Here is an 18,148-nt window from a genome sequence, read left to right on the forward strand (position 1 = left end):
ATAATAGCCTTCATTTTCAACTCTTGAGCTTTTAATCCACAAACCGTTTTTACAAGGACACCTCAGATGTTAATATCACCTATAATCAATTCCTATAATTTAATAAAAAATTATGAACGCTTACACAAATTTCTACTTTTCGGTAACTTTCAATTCAATTAAATTTAATATTCAATAATTTAATTCAATTTAATCGGTAATTTAAATTCAATTTACCGTTATTTTTAATAAATTCACTTAATTTATCCACCATCGTTTAACTGATTATTAAGAACAAAGCAGTATGTGTCTGAATTTTGAGTTATATTTTATGTTTCTTTTATCAGAATAATGTTAAAATAACGTATTGAAATAGTTACGTAATATAATTATGCATAGATTATCGTAATAAGTTATACAAAAGTTGTTTAAATGACACTATCTCAAACCCATGTAGGATTTACATTACTTTTCCCCTAACTTATTTTAACAACAGTTGACAGTAAATATCTGAATCATTTCTCTAGTAACATATAATGTGCATTATTATATTTCATGTAAACAAATAATATTTATCTTTAGAGTTCAATTATGGGGATGTTTTGCAAAGAGTAACATAAATAAAATTGTGGGTGCACCCAAATACTATAGGACCGATTATCTACATCGAGACCTTCAGATACCCACAGTCAGTCAAGACATCAAGAGAATTGCAAGGGGATATGAGGTAAGACTCCATTCTCATACCAATATTGAAATATTGCAACTTTTGGATACCACCAGAACAGGACACAAACTCAAAGGAACCAAACCATCTGATCTTGTGTAGTGTTGTGTAGTGAGGTGCATATATTAAAAAATTCAACAGTGACATGTATAAACATTATTTCACCAAAGAATAAGTTAGGGCCGATGGGTCCTCTTAGTTATATACCTAGTTTTAAGTTATCATAAAGACAAATTGTAGGTTAGACGGAAACGACTAATAACAATGTATTAATGAAATAATAAAAAAAATCTTTAGACAATACAACCTCGTTGCTTTACTATTTAAAATACCAGTCGCTTATAGAATCGTAGAAAAGCGAAACGAAAACAATATACAATCGACTCTCAAGGTATTCGAGTGTTCTTAAACAGATAATAATTACGAATTGGCGAATTTAATAAATGATTTAAAAGTTGTGTGTTTTCACGTAGCGCAAAAGGTCAATACGAATCAAATCCTTTTGATTCATGAGAATTATGTTGGATATGATGAAACTTTTCTCTTCATCGCAATATTAGAAAGGTATTACTTGTTGACTTTATGGAGGATATAATTTAATTTAGAATGTTACATATTAACTTGTTATTTTTACATTTGTTGATTAACGCAAATTATAGTCTAATGGATAAATTGTTTTTAATATTAGACCCGGATTTTGATCAGCAATAAATAGTGATGGAAATGCGGTAAATCAATATAAACAACTGTTAATCAACCTGAACTAAGTATTACATAGTTTCGATGGTTTTAACATATAACTACATAAAAGTTTTCTGTTTAGTATTATTGGGTTATTCAGTATCAACATATATTATACATGGAACGAACTCTCATTACTTTTGTTCTCAAAAAGGCAGAAAAAGCAAAAAAAGAAATCAATAAAATCAAATTTTCAAGAAATCTGCTGCCGAAATGCATATAAACACTTAGAAATGTATGATGATGCTACTTCATTATATTCCAATTCTCGGTTTTGGTTTGAACGATTTAAAAGAAGTAATTTTTATGTTAATGGCAAAGAACTCAGCTCAAACTCTCAAAAACTTTCATGCAGCTTCGCAGTTAATAGTATAGCTGTTTCCAGGCTTTCACCTACCAAGAAAAGATCCAGTAGGAGGAAAAATGGCTACCACACCCAGGTTACTCACCAGATATGGCGCATTTTGGCTCGGTTTTCATGGCTCACATACATGCTTGGCTTGCCGGACAGATGTTTTCGACACGGCTTGGTTTTAAATTGGTTTCTAATTACTGAAGACTTAGAAAAATGGATCAAGAAATATCGTCATATTGGCCGAAAGATCTAATATGACGACTACGAGCTTCATTTAATATAAGTTCTAAAATGACTCATCTATAGTCCTATTAGAAATGTGGCAAATTTATATAAGTAAATTCACTTTGAACCCGTAAATAACTTCTCTAGTCCATTGTTTCTAAAGCGTCTACAGTAATATATTTGCATTGTTTTTAACACGCAACAGTTTTCTGTGTTTTCATTAACTTACTTCACTATTTAGTAAGATTGTATTTGGTGTTTAATAAAGTCTCTGGAAAATTGTTTTATAAACGCTGATATTGGCACCGAATGATGATATCTCTATCTACTATTAGTCGAATGTCTTCAGATAGCAATCCTTAGATCTTCCTTACAGATATACCTTGATGTACATTATCCTTATTCTAAAAGGTTTAATGAACCAGTTTGAATGAATTCTCAATAAGATAATGTCTAAATAGCCAACAGTTTTTTTTTATTTTAAGATATAATTAGATATAATTAGATATAATTAAGAATACACTTATACACTAAACAAGTTCGTGTGGTTTGGTTTGCTTCAATCTTCTGATTTCTTGCATGTTGTCTAGTAGCGATATTGCCTCCACATCGCTGTGACTTAGCAACCTTATCTTATGTTTTAAGGTGAAATCTTGGATCATTTCGTAAATTTATTTGGTTTCTAAGTCATCGTGCAGCTCTTTATTGGTTACGTAGCGATAAACGATTAATTACAATCGTAGGACTTTGTTTTTTGTGTGTTGAGTATGACTAGTTGATTTGATTTTTTAGTGCGACCCCATATTTTCACACCAAAGATACAAATTGGCTTTATGATTAACTGACAGAATTGAGGGTACCTTCAGACTAACCAGTACAGTTCTTGATTTTGAGTCTAATCGGCTCTGATTTTTATCTAACATGATGTTTCAAATTTAACCTACTATCGAGATGTAGGTATTTAGCTGATTAGAGTTGAGGAATCCGGCATCCATCAAGTGATATAATTAGGTTTTCGTCATATCGCCGCAACACAAAATTAACATGGATAGATTGACTCCAACAATTGACTATAGTTCCACAGCAAATATTTGTTGATTTGTGCTAAGTTAAAACTAGTTAAAAGCCTATAAAAATATTACAGGGGAGTGTTTTTTTCTTGAAACGCCTTTTCAGTAACTGCTGCTGATTTCTGATCGATTGTTGAATGGTTATTTCAAAATCCAAACTAGAAATCTGGAATTTTTATAAGTGATTTAATTGTGCGAATAATTCAACTAAAAAAACTAATTTTGTTCTATATTTCAAAAAATAAGAATTTTATTATTTCATGTTACTTTTTTGGTATCTGCCGCAGAAAAGACTGTAACACATCAAATTTTAATAGTTGTAACAACAAAAGAGTAGACATATCTTCAGGAAACTAAAAGCCTAAAATATATATTAGGATACATATTGAATAATAATACCTAAAAACTCTTTTAAACACTAACAAAAGTTCTATAAGTTTGTACATAAAGGTCAGGTCATCTATCCACTTGGTATTCATATTAAAACAACTAAAACGAACAATAACTTTCACACTCCCTGCGACTCCTTTCCATTATTCGAATAGACCCCCGAAAAGGCTCTCCGAAAAACACTTTGAAAATATCCGCTCTCGCTCCCAGTCCAACAATCCGACCGGGGACCCCCATACCACCACACCCCCACGAATATCCAAATCCTAAAACAGGACCAATTCGGAAGGCACGCAGCTTTATTCGTCTAATGCAGTACAGCCATTAAATAACCCAAACCCGAGTTGTTCCTCTGGGGGTCTCCGTAGCCTTTTACTTCCTCTTATTCTCCTGTTCTCCCGGTTTTCGCCCACCACCGTCGCCGCCGCCGTCGCCCTCCCTCTCGCTCTCCAACCGTGCCGTCCTCATCCCCGTACCGATTCTCCTGCCGGCCCCTAGCCCCTTCGCCCAGCTTCATATCCAAGATTACGACTACGTTCTCATATTTTCCGCTTTCGCCTGGACGATTCGTCCTATGTTATCTTAAAGTGGTGCGATGGTTTTTTTTGAGGTCTGTATCAAATGACGAACGTCTGATACAGGTGGTTCAATAAAACTACCGCAGTATAATGTATAACTCGTCTAGTTAGTTCTGCGGATTCCCTCCAACGCCTCGATAATATTTTGACTATTTCACCAAATATTGTTGTACGTAGTACATATTATTTTATGTAGATATAATGTAAAAACAATCGAGCAGTATCTATTTATTAAGTTTATAATATTAACTGCTTGCATGTATTCTGATCATTTTTCAATTTTACTGAAAAAAATTGGTTCAATGCATATTAATCAATATATTTTCTGTAATTAAGTAAGTAAGATGTAAGTCTGACAGCGATTAATTTGCGAATTTCTTCTGCATTTTGAAACAAATGGTAATCAGAAAGCTTTATATTCTATTCTACCTATATCTATATAGGTAGAATAGAATACCTATATATATAGGTAGTATATATATATATATATATATATATATATATATATATATATATATATCCTTCATAACAGTTTCATTAAGTTTTTGTAGCTCCTTTAGACCACAGTTTTGCTGATCCCACCATATGCAGCGTAAGACTTTCGAAACGACAACGGTTCGAATGGTTCGAATTTGCAATTTCGTGTGGTAGCCATTTTGCCTCCTTTTTGGATTTCTTCTACCTCACGTAAACATCTAGAAACAGTACTTATGCAAATATTAACAAGTGCTAAACCTTTTGAAACTTCTTTGAGAATTTAAGCTGGCTTCTCGCCTAATAAGGCTTGAAATTGATTGTGTTCAACAATTTTTGAACTGAATTAACATAAAAATTATCACAATCAAAATCATCATCAAGCAAGAAAAGTAATTGATTGGCTTTGGCATCATATTTCCTCAAAAACAAATCAATAATTCTCAAAAATGAAGTGTTAAATTTTCTTTGATTAACATCAGTATACACTGAATAACTCAATAATACCAAACGAAAAACTTATGAGGGTTATATACCAGTTATTTACACTGATATTTTGTATTTTCACCAATATATATCGCTGATTATAAATACATACAAACACCCAATAAATTAAACAAAGTTGACTATTTTATGGTGGTAATAATTGAGAATATCAAAACTGCTAAAAAACCCCTACATTAAAGAAATAATAATGTTATGAAAATAAATATGTATAAGGAATATTAAAACTATATTAATGTAATATATCTAAATGGTCATCATACTCCTGCTGTGTTAAAATCATTCCTTATTGGATGATTAGCATAATTTATTTATACAAAAACCATACTATGCTGTTGTTTGATGAGTCATTTAGTAATACAATTAAATAAAACTTCATTGAACAAACAAAATATTGATGCTTGTTCATTTTGTATTTCACAATTAACAAATAACAATTATTGCAATATACAAACAATAAAATAAACATTATGACAATCTTACCTTAAATATTTTGATATAAAATTATAATACTGGCATAAATAATTTGTAAATACTATGACAAATAAAGTATAAATACCAAAACTAACAGACTACTTAATTCTAAAATATAAAAACTATGAATGCTAATACAAATGAATGAATGATAATTTATGGGACACAATATTATAAATTTGAAAAACTCGCATTATAAAAAGATTATGTTTTCACCACAGCAGTCATTCAGGTGCACTTATTTGTTGTAGTAGAAAAGCTAAACATTTTTCTTGTTGTATTTCAATATCAAACATTCTATTGAAATTGATACATCTGTTTTTAACATCCGTTGATATGCTACTCTCAATAATAATGCCCACAGTATTTTAACAAATATTTCTTTTCCCACTTCTCTAAAGTTATAACCTCATTAGCATGACTAGGGCATTAGATGTTTGGTGTCCATTATTGATAGAAAATTTAATATAATTATTTATTTCTAACAATTGCACTTTTAAAAGTTAACAGTCAACATTTTAGATATAAAGGTAACGTTCAATACTTACTCAGTCACCAGTTACGGCGCTTTAAAAATGACGATCCTAGAAGGTCGTTTTCGTTATTTCTTGTACCTTTAACCCCGAAAAGGTAAAAGTTCAGCCAAGATCCAGCGAAAATTGTTGTGATCGTGATGCCAAGCAATGCAAGTTGTTCATTATAAGTTGCTTGGACCGAGGCAAACTATTAATTCAATACTCTGCTGTCAACAAATAATGCATCGAAGTAGGCCATTTAAAAAAAACACAGATTTGACCAATAGAAAAATCATTGTCTTCCATCACGACAACCCCAAACATATCTTTAGTGACACGACCAAAATTGTGAGAGAATGGCAGGGAAAGCCCCTTCTAGCTAAAATGTATCCTAGGGTCTGGAAAGCTATCTTAATAGCGTATAATCACTTGTGTGGAAAATCACTTGGTTCAGATTTTTGACTAGAAATCTTAAATGATTTGTAGTGACAAAATTATTGTTTATATTTACTATAAAATTGGATCAAGTTAATCAAAACGACACAATATCATTGATTAGTATTTGATATATCTACTGACAAATTTGATTTGAAGAAGATGAAAAAAAATTACTTTTCCGTCGGAGTGAGAATAGTGCATTAATATAATATAATATAATATTAAAAGTAGCACACTAAAATGAGAATAAAAAACCTATATAAAATAGCGTAGTACATAAGAGATACTAGAAAACATTGATTTCTTCACGAATTTATGAATCTACAAATTTTCTGAACAATAACTTTTCTCCGTAAAAATATTTTTCTGGTCTTTGAACCTAAAGCTCTCTGATTACCAAAAAAAAACTGATACAGATCGCTTATAAGTCCATTCCTGTTGACGACAATTAAAAAACAACATACACATGAAATTATTTTAAGGCAAAAATAAGACTAAACAATTTCCGACAAAACAATATAATTCACATCACAACGCGCGATTATTCCTCGCGCGGACGAAAGAGTGAGAGAGAAAAAAAGCGAAATAAGTCGCTTCAATTTGCGTCATATAGATTTTATTTTTCGTTTCGTATTTTTTCAAGTATTTTCGAACGCACACCAGCCAGCAATAAGAACGATATCAATTACGCAAATGCGTTGACCTTACCTTTAACCATAAAACCGGCGGCTTCTCAGAACGTACTTTATACAGGGTGAATTAAGTGTTAAACTCATTCGTTTTATACCAAGTGAATTACAAAATTTTTACTAAAACTGATAATTATTGATCGAATTGTGATTTGGCAACAATGTCGATAATAAGCGACAACAATTATAATGTAACATTTAATAATAAGGAAAATTTCCATTTAGAAAGGTATGTATAGTCAGTTCAGTAAAACGGTAAACTCACGTTACTTGAATGTATAACCCCAAAACGTCGCAATGTTATCGCATCAACTCTGAATTTTAGTTTATTTTGGCATTGACATTAACAAAATTCTAATCTAAATAAAATAACGAAACAAAAATAATGTAATCAAACATAATTTAATTTAACAATACACCTAATGTATATATGGTATATATTATTTTGTTCCTGTTCGAAGTTTAGTGATTATTAGTTCTAAGTAACTAATGACTTCTCATTTTCGAGAGAGTAATAATAAGCAGCGATTTGGCATTTATTAAAACAAGCAAAGCGCAACAAAATCATGTCTGGCGGTTTTATCGCTGTAATTATTGTAACCTGTAATTATTATCACTAATGTTTTAAAGAATTTTGCGGACGTCTGGCAATCAGGCGAATTTTGTAGGCATGTTCGAACGTATCATATAGCATTGTATCGATAGCATTTACAAATTGCGATAGGCATTACATTCGACATTGTGTTGACGGGAATTCACTGTTATTTTGAATAGACTATATAACGCTTCCGATAAAACAGCTAATGCATATCATCAACACCATCGAACGTATTGCCAAATTCAGTTTATAAAAAGCGTTAAAATCCCTTTTAAGCTCGGAGCATTTTCCTTTCTTGTTTTACTAATTAGCATTACTAGAGTTAAAAAGAGACAGAATAAAGTCTGATGCATCCGAACATGTAACCAAATCGGTCTATAAAATTCCATCTGTGTTGGACCTAATCGACACTGTTGTCATATGTCACAGTAAATATAACAAAACTGTAATGTTATGTACTATAATGTTAAAATATATTACATTTTATAACGTTATTTTTGTTTCAATATTTTATTAGTATTTTGTTGTCAGACTCAATATAAACGAAAAATTATATTTGATGCGGCAACGCTGCATTATAATTTAATACGCAATGTCTGTTATATTAGGATTATTATAAGAACAACTGTAGATATTGGTCCGCAACTGAACACATACTTTCTGTTAGAAATGTTTATGCTAAAATTGCGAACATTTTAATAAATAAATAATTTTCTTTACTTTTGACACTTTTAAATACAAACTTTCTCTCTGAACACATAGGACGGGATATTAGACTGTGTCAAAAATATTATACAAGATCCAGACTAAAAACTAATGATTCCGCAAAAACGCTATTTTGCTGATTTACCATATTCGGTCTTCTGTTTATTCGAAAAACTCAAAAAGAGCTCATTTTAAATCAATTGAATAGACTTGAAACTGAATCGCTGAAGGTTTTAAAAGTCATTCGAAATATCGGAGACCGAAAAAAAACGTTGAAAGAGGTCCATTAAAACATTGTATTTAAAGAGGATGGAAACAATTTAGAATTTAATCCTGCTTTTCTTTAAAAAAATCTCAGGATATCTTAATCACACAATTTCACATTACCACAGCTAGCCTAATACAAAACAACAATATCGTGCTAATTCTATAGTGATAAAGTGAAATTTTCTTTCATGAAGATACCAGAGGCATAAACTGAATAACAGCAAGAGAAAGACGTATATATATATATATATATATATATATATATATATATATATATATATATATATATATATATATATAAAAGACTATTCAAAACAGCTATGAACTCACGTCATCAATATGGGCCTGTCGAAAACTCTAAGTTCGTTTTAGAGTCAGACAATATTTTCCTTTCCATTTTATTCTATTTAAAAAGAGATAAAGTGCTGTTTGACATGTTCGAACATCTAATCGAATCAGCCTGCCTAAGTCGTCCGGTTGTCAGACGTCTGCAAAATTCTTCAAAATACGAATTATTATAATAACTACAGGTTATATACCACAGAATATAGAAATATTCCTTTTTAAGTTATAAAAACAGTATTAGTTATTCTGTGTTTGTCTTGATAAATTTTAAATTGCTGCTTATTATTACTCCGATTCAAAATGCCGAAGCCAGACATAACAGATTGCGTTAATCAGTTACTTCGAACACGAACGAGATAAGTGGAGTAAAAAATTGTAAAAAAACAATTATTTAAGAGAATTTTTACTGTTAATTATTAAGTTGTTGCGGTTTTTATTGAAAATATTTAGCGCGTTGCAGCAGCACTGAATATTAGTATGGATAGTCATTGAAATATCTTGAGTATTGAAATACCAAAAAATGGAAAATATAATCTTAGATTCACCGAATTCACCTATACTAAAGGAGTGAATCAAGATTCAATGATCAATTCAATCAGTGATCAATTTAATTGGTGTAAATATAACCTACGAAGAGGTCGAGTGGAACTTTCAGGCATTGTTTTTAAAAGAATACAATTTTTAAAAGCATACAATAAAATCAAGGAAGACTTATTATTTGTAAGTATTGTAATTTGACTTATTCAATATGTGTATCTAGATGAGACATGAATATTTCAGAAGGAGACCAATATACCCAATAGTCACTCATGGTAAGGTGATAATAAAAATAGTATTAATACAACAAATTGATCGAAAAAGGTAAACGTTGGAATTAAAATCGATTAGGTTTTATTATTCATAACATTTATTAATAATTCATTGTAGATATATTGTTCTTCATGCTGCAAACAGGAATGAAATTAATAACACTTTCGATTTGGATGAAATGGATCAGGTACATTGGAGAAGATATTGACAAATGATGGAATTGTGAACAAATGTTAAATAGATTGAAAATTAACAACTCAGTTATTCACATGAATGAAACTTTCTGAATATGGAATTACAATTCAATGCTTAACTTTTCCAAGACAGGGTGATGAGAGTGAAAATAACTAAAGGTGAGATAAAACTAATATACAATAAAGGTGGGAAATCTTATTGTAGCGTGTGAAAGTTTTATGTGCACAAATATATCTGTAATTGTTCACAATATACATGAGCATTTGGTTAAAATGTGTGAGGAGGGAAAGAATACTAACTGTTTTTTAGAAATGTTAAATGTATTATTTTATCAAGAAAGATATATACAGGTACCAACAGAACAAATTAAGGAGAAATAAAGTGATATCGAACTGATTTTACAAGGAAACACTATACCTAATAAAATAAGAACTAAGCGTAAAAGATAAATATGCTCTCTAATGAAAGTAAAACATATTACTTTTATATATAATTGTTAATTAGGTGGATTAGGCCTTCAGAGGATATCACTACATAAAAAGGCGCGCTTGGAACTCCAGCTTATAGGTGGTATGGAAAAAAATCAATGTAAATATAATCAAACACAACTCTAACGTACAAACTGTTATAACTGTATAATTAATTGTAGTTTTAAGTCCTTTGATAACATATGCATTAAATGTGTTGTAACGTTAAAATAAATTATATTTTATAATAGTATATTTTAATTTAATATTATAATTTTGATGCGACAACATTGCGACGTTTTGACGTCATCAATTCAGATGACGTGAGTTCACTGCTGTTTTGAATAGATTTTAGATTCACTTTGGGACAGTATCAAATTATATAATTGAAGAGACGATAAATAAGCTATTTTGGGTTTGACATCAAATGAGAACAAAAAGAAGCATTATACATACCCAACCAGAAGGACCTCCTAAATCGACAGGTTTGGTTGGCACAAGTGATATGACACCGGGTTAAAAATGGCAGCCATAACCAGATAACATTTAAGGGACACAAGGTTCAGGCGATAACTAGATCTCTATACACCTACATATAATTGTGTTCATACAAAACGATGAGAGAAATGATCTGAAAATCTAATAAATGTATATTCCATTTACCTAAAATTTCACTAAGAATTCACGAATAATGAAGAAATAAATGTCCGGGCTATTCGAAACACTATTTCCCCATTAATTTGGAAATTCTTACTGGAACTCCCTCTACCCCAAAGGCGCGAATGTACTTATGCTTACGTACTTGTAATCATTAACTTGTAAGAAAGTACATAGCGCCTTCTAGCACTTGAGATATGTTACACCATTCAATGACATTTTGTAACTCACGGAATCTTAGAAATAAGCTTATTTGAATGCATTATGGTTTGCCAGGATAAATATTGAAAAAGTAATCAATATATTAGGTCTTACCATACATTCTGATCATTTTCCACTTCAAAAATGCTTTTATTGCGAAACATTGGTATAGTATAACATATTAATCAAAATATGTTTAATAATTTTTTATAAATTTTCCAATCTTTCTGACAATTCATCCATTTTCGCACACACTATGATAGACCTTCCCATTCGAGCTGCAATAGCGTATCGTTCACAACTCTCTGCGTTAGGTACTACAGCTAGACTTTCAGTAGCAGTTTCACTTGGTTTTAGACGCTCACAATGCACTAGATCTTGCCTACCTCACCATATACACATCACTACTTTATAACCATAGATATCCAGCTTCAGTATCGATGTGGATGGCTCTTCTGAATTAACCCATGATTTTTGCTCTTGGGATTGTCATAGCAGATCCACTTTTGATCGCCAGTCACAATACCCCACAGAAAACTCTTCTTTTTTGCATAGCAAGTAATGAAACTGCGACGTTGAAACTATTATAAATCGCATGTAAATATCTGGAAACAGTCGACTTGCCAACAGCTAAGCTATCTAAAAGATATTTGATACTTTAAGCTGGGGTTTCGCCTTACAATTCATTGTCTTGCAAATGCCGGTCTTTGTCACATTTAAACCAAAACCATAAATTGGGACATGATAAACTATAACTGTACTATAATCACCATAATTTATTTGATATCTAAATTAAGTAATAGAAGTACTGAATGTCAAAAATGCAACTTTGAACTTTCCATAATTACACATCTGTATAACTACTCAGTAATACTCATTTTCTACAAAAAAACTGTTATTTTTTATAAAGAATAGTCCAAACAACTCTATTTAATGATTGGGTTAAATTGATTAAGGACTATTTACATAGACACTTCGCATTTTCACCAATATTCAATATACACGCAAGCACCTAGCAATATATACGCAAGCAATATAATTCATTTCATTTATACATGTTCGATATCAGATATACTTATTGAAATTATTTCAATATAATACATATTCTATTATCAATTAATAAAAACGTTTTGCATTATTGTAAAATATGTGTCTCTACTTTTTTCAATTTTAAATGTTTACTATAAACTATATTAATATTTTATACATTTATCTTTGTTTTTTATTATCTTTATATATAATTTAAGCTTACATGCTGAAAAACAGTTTTTATCGGTATTAAATGGTAATAGGAATTAGATTTTCCTTAATTAAATTAGTTAAACAATTTATATCAAACTTAAAAACAGATGGCATACATCAGAGCAATATTAACATGCCTTAAACTAATTTTTGGTAGTTAATGCGCCATCAATGAATATGTATCTTCTGTCTAGATGCTAATATCGATCTACCTCCATGAATTACAGGAATTATTATTTTATTGTATCGCCTTGAAAATTCAAGTATACACAAAATATGATTAGCTTTTAAAACACGTTTGCTAATCCACCTCTATCCCATCAAAAATAACGAAATCCTAGGTAGGTATTAAGCTAAATTGTGTGTATATAGCAGAATATATTATGCGTGTAGCATATAGGTTAAATAAGGTTTTTGATTATTTTTATTTAGTTATTACATCAATTATTATGTACATATTTTATTTTCCAAATGTAGGTTTTTTTGTGTTAATAATCTAACTTTAATTATGTTTTAATTTTTAGTGATTTCCTAATTTATTTCTGTTGTCGGTTCAATCTTTTTATAAAAAATATTTTATTTTTCTCCTTTTATTGTTAGATATTTACTCAATAAATTAAGCAGCTGTTTTATTTAATGTTACAATGAGTAACCCAAGTAAAGCTGCAGCCGGTATGAGAAAAAATAGGAATAAAGAAACAATGATTGAAAATAAGGAGCGCTGCAGGCCCCAGGGTCCGGGGTAATTACTAATTAATACCTAGCCTAGATGACTTGACAAATGTTTTAACTAAACAACAACAAAAAGTTAAAATCCCCACTGGAAATCGAACCCACCATCTCCGATTGGGAGCTAAAGGTTTTAACCATTAGACCATAAAAGCAGTTGTCCACAATATTTCTACGAGATCTTATACGCTAGAGTTAATGTTTAAAAAGCATACTGAATGGCTTTTGCACTGAACGACTTCTGATTTTCCGTCGCGTCATCTCAGCAATAACATTATACACAAATATCTGATCATTTTATACTTTGAAATTTGAGTGTTTCCCTCGATTTCCCTCTTTCCCCCAACATACCCTGATTTGGTTCCAATGGGACCACCTTGGAAGTGCACTCTTTCAAATAAAAAAAGAATTTTGAAAATCGGCCTACAATTGAGAGAGATATCAGCGAACATACCTTAAAAATGTATATACAGCAGAACATAGAACCTCCTCCTTTTTCGAAGTCGGTTAAAAACAGTGGAAGTATGTATTTAACTGAAATAGTAATTATTATTTTCAGTCGCTAGTTTTTTTACTATCGACTAGTCAAACTACTTTTGCGACTATCAACTATTTCTACTATTTTCAGACGATAATTCCCAACGCTGGTAGAAACGATCTAGTTAAAATGTTGAAAATAGCATTGGATCGGATGCCATTCTACAACTATAATGACGTAATTTTTTTTACTTTCAATCTTTGTGAGTTTACCAAAAATATTTCAGTAATAAATGTCATCATCAGCCTTTTAATCTCATTTCCCTTCAGTAACACCACCTCCCCCCTTCTCTGAATGATTTTTTAGTTACCTGTTACAGCACGGTTCATGTCTATTGTTGATTAAATCTAATCGGGAGCCCCGAAAACGGGTAATCAAACTGTTCTGGCGGGTCTCCGTATTTCGCTTTATTCAGATAGCGAGTACTAATCAAGCCGGCTATGATATGGATTTATCTGAATAATTAAAAACGCGAGAGTGTGCGTGTTTGAAGTTAAGCACATTATGAGGTTCATAAATATAAAACGTTCGCCGCACAGGGCCGTATTTGGCCACATCCAAAGGGTTGTTGAATAAAATATTAGGTGTAGAAATATATTTCGCATTTTTTAAAGTAATGGCGTTGCTTCTGCTTGTTAATTTGGAAACATTAATATCCAGTAACCAGTATCAACGATATTTCAGTTTTAATTTATAACCCTTACTCTAATTATATGTATTCAATGCAATTTGATCTCTATATGATGAATATATTGATAGGGGTGAAAAGAAGCAAGGAAATAGAAAGCAAGGATGCCTTACCGGCATTTGACTTGATTAACACCACACCTTGGATTAACACAGAAGTGGTACTGCCGACATTCAATTAACATCTATTTCAGTTGCAGCTCTGCAGGGGAGTATCTTAGAACTACTCTCTATATCTATTCTACACTGCTAACATTCAAATACCAAAACTAAACAGTATTTGCGGCATTTTCCGATGACATAATCATACTAAACGTTATATCTCTGTCTAGAGCTATAGAAAAAATACAAGTGACAGTAAATAAGGCAAAATATTCGTCTAATGCATTCAGCATTCATCACAATTTGTGTATAGACAAAGATATTTCAAAATAATGGCAAGAAATTAGTAAAAAGAATGTAAAGAAAACAAACATGGAGAGTTGAATAAGAAACATTTTTCAAATTGTTACTTGTTAAATATAACTGAGATTTACATAATTAATACATTTTACATGATAATTACATATTATATAATTTACCTTTTTAGAAATAAACCTGCAAGAATATACACAGTAGATCAGATGGCTGAACAATATGGCCACAGACTGTTACGTCTTCCTCCCTATCACTGCATATCCAATCAAATCGAATTCTTAAGGAATATAATTAAGAATCACTACAATACATATGCAGGTCGAGAGAGATATATAAGCAAGTACTTGTCTACAATAACATTCTTGGGTTTAAGTGACGTGTTTGATCCTTGTTGTTTGAATTATATTTTACAACAGATATGCTTAGTACAATTTTAATTTACAAATTAATTTACTACTACTCTTCTTTTTACTACCATCACTACATAAGCAAGGTGAGTACGGAATTAATACTTCAGTATCTATTTTCCAAATTAAAATAAAACTAACTTCTCTTCAGATACTTCAGTATCTATTTTCCAAATTAAAATAAAACTAATCTACTTAAGTTAAAGTTAAGAATACATTTATACACTAAATAAGTTCGCATGGTTTGGTTCGCTTCAATGTTCTGTTTCTGCGTGTTATCCAGTAGCTGTACTGTTTCCAGATTGCTGTGATTTAGCAACCTGATTTCATGTTTTAAGGCTGCCCACCACAAAAATAACTACTGTGGCAACATATGCAGACGATACAGCAATCTTAGCATCCCATGAAGATCCAGTCACAGCATCAATAAACCTACAAACCCACCTGGAGCAAATACAATTATGGTTGAAGACATGGCGCATTAAAGCCAATGTATCAAAATCCACGCATATAACGTTTACCCTGCGTAGAAGAACATGTCCACCAGTAAATATCAATCATCGTCAACTCCCCCAAGCAGAGCATGTTAAATATTTTGGTATGCATTTAGATCGACGCCTAACCTGGAAGAAGCACATACTCTCTAAACGGAAACAACTAGGACTAAAATTATATCAAATGTATTGGCTCATTGGGCGCAAATCCAAGTTATCATTAGATAACAAGGTATTGCTGTATGAGTCTATACTCAAGCCCATTTGGACATATGGAATTCAACTATGGGGTACCGTTAGCAAATCTAATATATCCATCATTCAACGGTTCCAAAATAAGGTGTTGCTTGCCATTGTTGATGCTCCGTACTATATTTCAAATAAAGTGATACAACGCGATATTCCTCTAGAACCTATAACGAGTGTAATCCAACGGGTTTGTGTGAAGTACTTCGAAAGAGTGTCAGTGCATCCCAATGTACTCGCTAACCAGCTAAATATGCAACGTGATAGTGAAGTGCGTAGACTAAAACGTTTAACACCACCTGATCTGATTACTGGACATATGTAGAGTTTAGAATAAGCATTAGAATAAGACTAATTAATTAAGATAATATTTTATACAGAAGATTGCTTAATGAAGTGATTTTCTACATGCCATGTATATATAATATAAACAGAAGAAATACTTATTGCCAATAGGGCAGATTGTGGACTCATGAAGAGTAATAAAAAAAAATAAATGTTTTAAGGCGAAATCTTGAATCACTTCGTGTATATATTTGATTCCGAGGTCATCGTGCAGCTATAAGCATAGCTAATAAATCGTAGAATTATGTTTTTGATGAGATGGATTACCAGTTGGTTTGAGGTTTTAGTGCAACCATATATTTGCACCCCATATGCAGCTTTACTTAATAATGTCAAACAAGGAAATTGTCAATCGATTTCTAAGTGGCCAAATATATATGAATGCAAGACCAAATCCAAAAACATAACAAAAATCAAATCGAAAACAGCTTTATCGAAACTTCTCGGCTTTTTCCGTCCACGAAAAACTTCCGCGTCCGTATCGAGTTTCATATCGTATCCCAAGTCGGGCGGAACGCGCCCAAAGCCCTCGTCAACGCCGCCAACTTCGCAGTTATCGAACGGCAGTTTCAGACGGCCGTCGGCAATCAGGAGTTGCGTTCCTGGCCATTCCTGTGAGCGCAACGCTAGAAGAAAACCGATAGAAACTTCGAATTTACTTGTTGAGAGTTCGGGCCGAAGGTCCGCGCTTCTAAACCAAAACCCCAAACCCTCCGACGACGGCGGTGTCCCCTCCCCTCCCCGGGACCCGTCACAGGTCGGTCGTCCTCGTTTTCCTCCAGCTTTGTTCCAGTTTTCCCACCGTCCCCCTCGCCGTTCTCCCGTCAAATGGACAGGACAAGGACGCGCGAAGATGGAAAATAACCGGTGGATTTTTGTTGACCCGATGACCTTTGTTTTTTTCCGCTATACATCTAGAATGAGGGTTAAAACGAGAAAGAAAGGAAACTAGAAAAAACGCACAGGTTTTTCCTGTAAAGGTCACGAATTATTTCCGCTTCTTCGCTTTCATTTCAATTGTCAGAAAAATCAAAAGTCGATTTTTAATTGTAAGTTACTGGTAAGCGATTATAACGACATCTTTCCCTTGAGCTCTCATTTGTACTCTGTACTTTATCAATCTTTTTAATCTCTACCTATATTTTGTATATAGTTTGATAGTTTGCTGTTCAAGATAAAATCAAAAGGTGGGACAAGGTACATCACATTTTTTTTACGCTGAAATAATTATTTTATTAGGGATATGTTTTTTCTTCTGTATAATTAGCGGTCTAATTTATAACGTTTTTGGTGATATTTGTGACATGGGAAAAGAATTATAACTTGAGACAATATAAAATTTCGCATTGTGTCGTATGGTTTAATGAAGCTACACCAATATAAGAAAGGCGCCAAGCAAACACAAAACATCTGGCTAACAAAAAGGAAGTCTCATCGGGAGAAGACAGTAAAAAACCTATACATCCATGCCTATACAAGTTTCGATTGGCTAGAACTACACATACGCACTTGTTGCAATCTAGCCTGAGAGTTTTTACAACTACGAGTCCTTTTCTATATACGCCTTGTTGTTTATCACAGTTGTGGTTAGAAGTCATTTTCAGGTTAATTTTGTATTTACATTTTGTTGAGGTAATAT

At 31.9% G+C, this 18,148-nt stretch overlaps 2 long non-coding RNA genes across 2 annotated transcripts; both read left to right on the top strand.

Moving 5' to 3' along the window:
• Positions 1-7,248: 7,248 nt before the first annotated feature.
• Positions 7,249-9,573, top strand: LOC143194809 (uncharacterized). The gene is made up of 2 exons (XR_013005388.1): positions 7,249-7,388; positions 9,525-9,573. It is a non-coding gene; the product is annotated as an uncharacterized LOC143194809 (long non-coding RNA).
• Positions 9,574-9,655: 82 nt separating this feature from the next.
• LOC143194808 (uncharacterized) lies at positions 9,656-10,116 on the top strand. The gene is made up of 3 exons (XR_013005387.1): positions 9,656-9,794; positions 9,855-9,935; positions 10,002-10,116. It is a non-coding gene; the product is annotated as an uncharacterized LOC143194808 (long non-coding RNA).
• Positions 10,117-18,148: the final 8,032 nt, after the last annotated feature.

This window comes from Rhynchophorus ferrugineus, unplaced genomic scaffold, assembly GCF_030347505.1.
Source record: "Rhynchophorus ferrugineus isolate W39M unplaced genomic scaffold, kcgeb_rfMv2 rfM4, whole genome shotgun sequence".
In the NCBI taxonomy this organism is placed as follows: Eukaryota; Metazoa; Arthropoda; class Insecta; order Coleoptera; family Curculionidae; genus Rhynchophorus; species Rhynchophorus ferrugineus.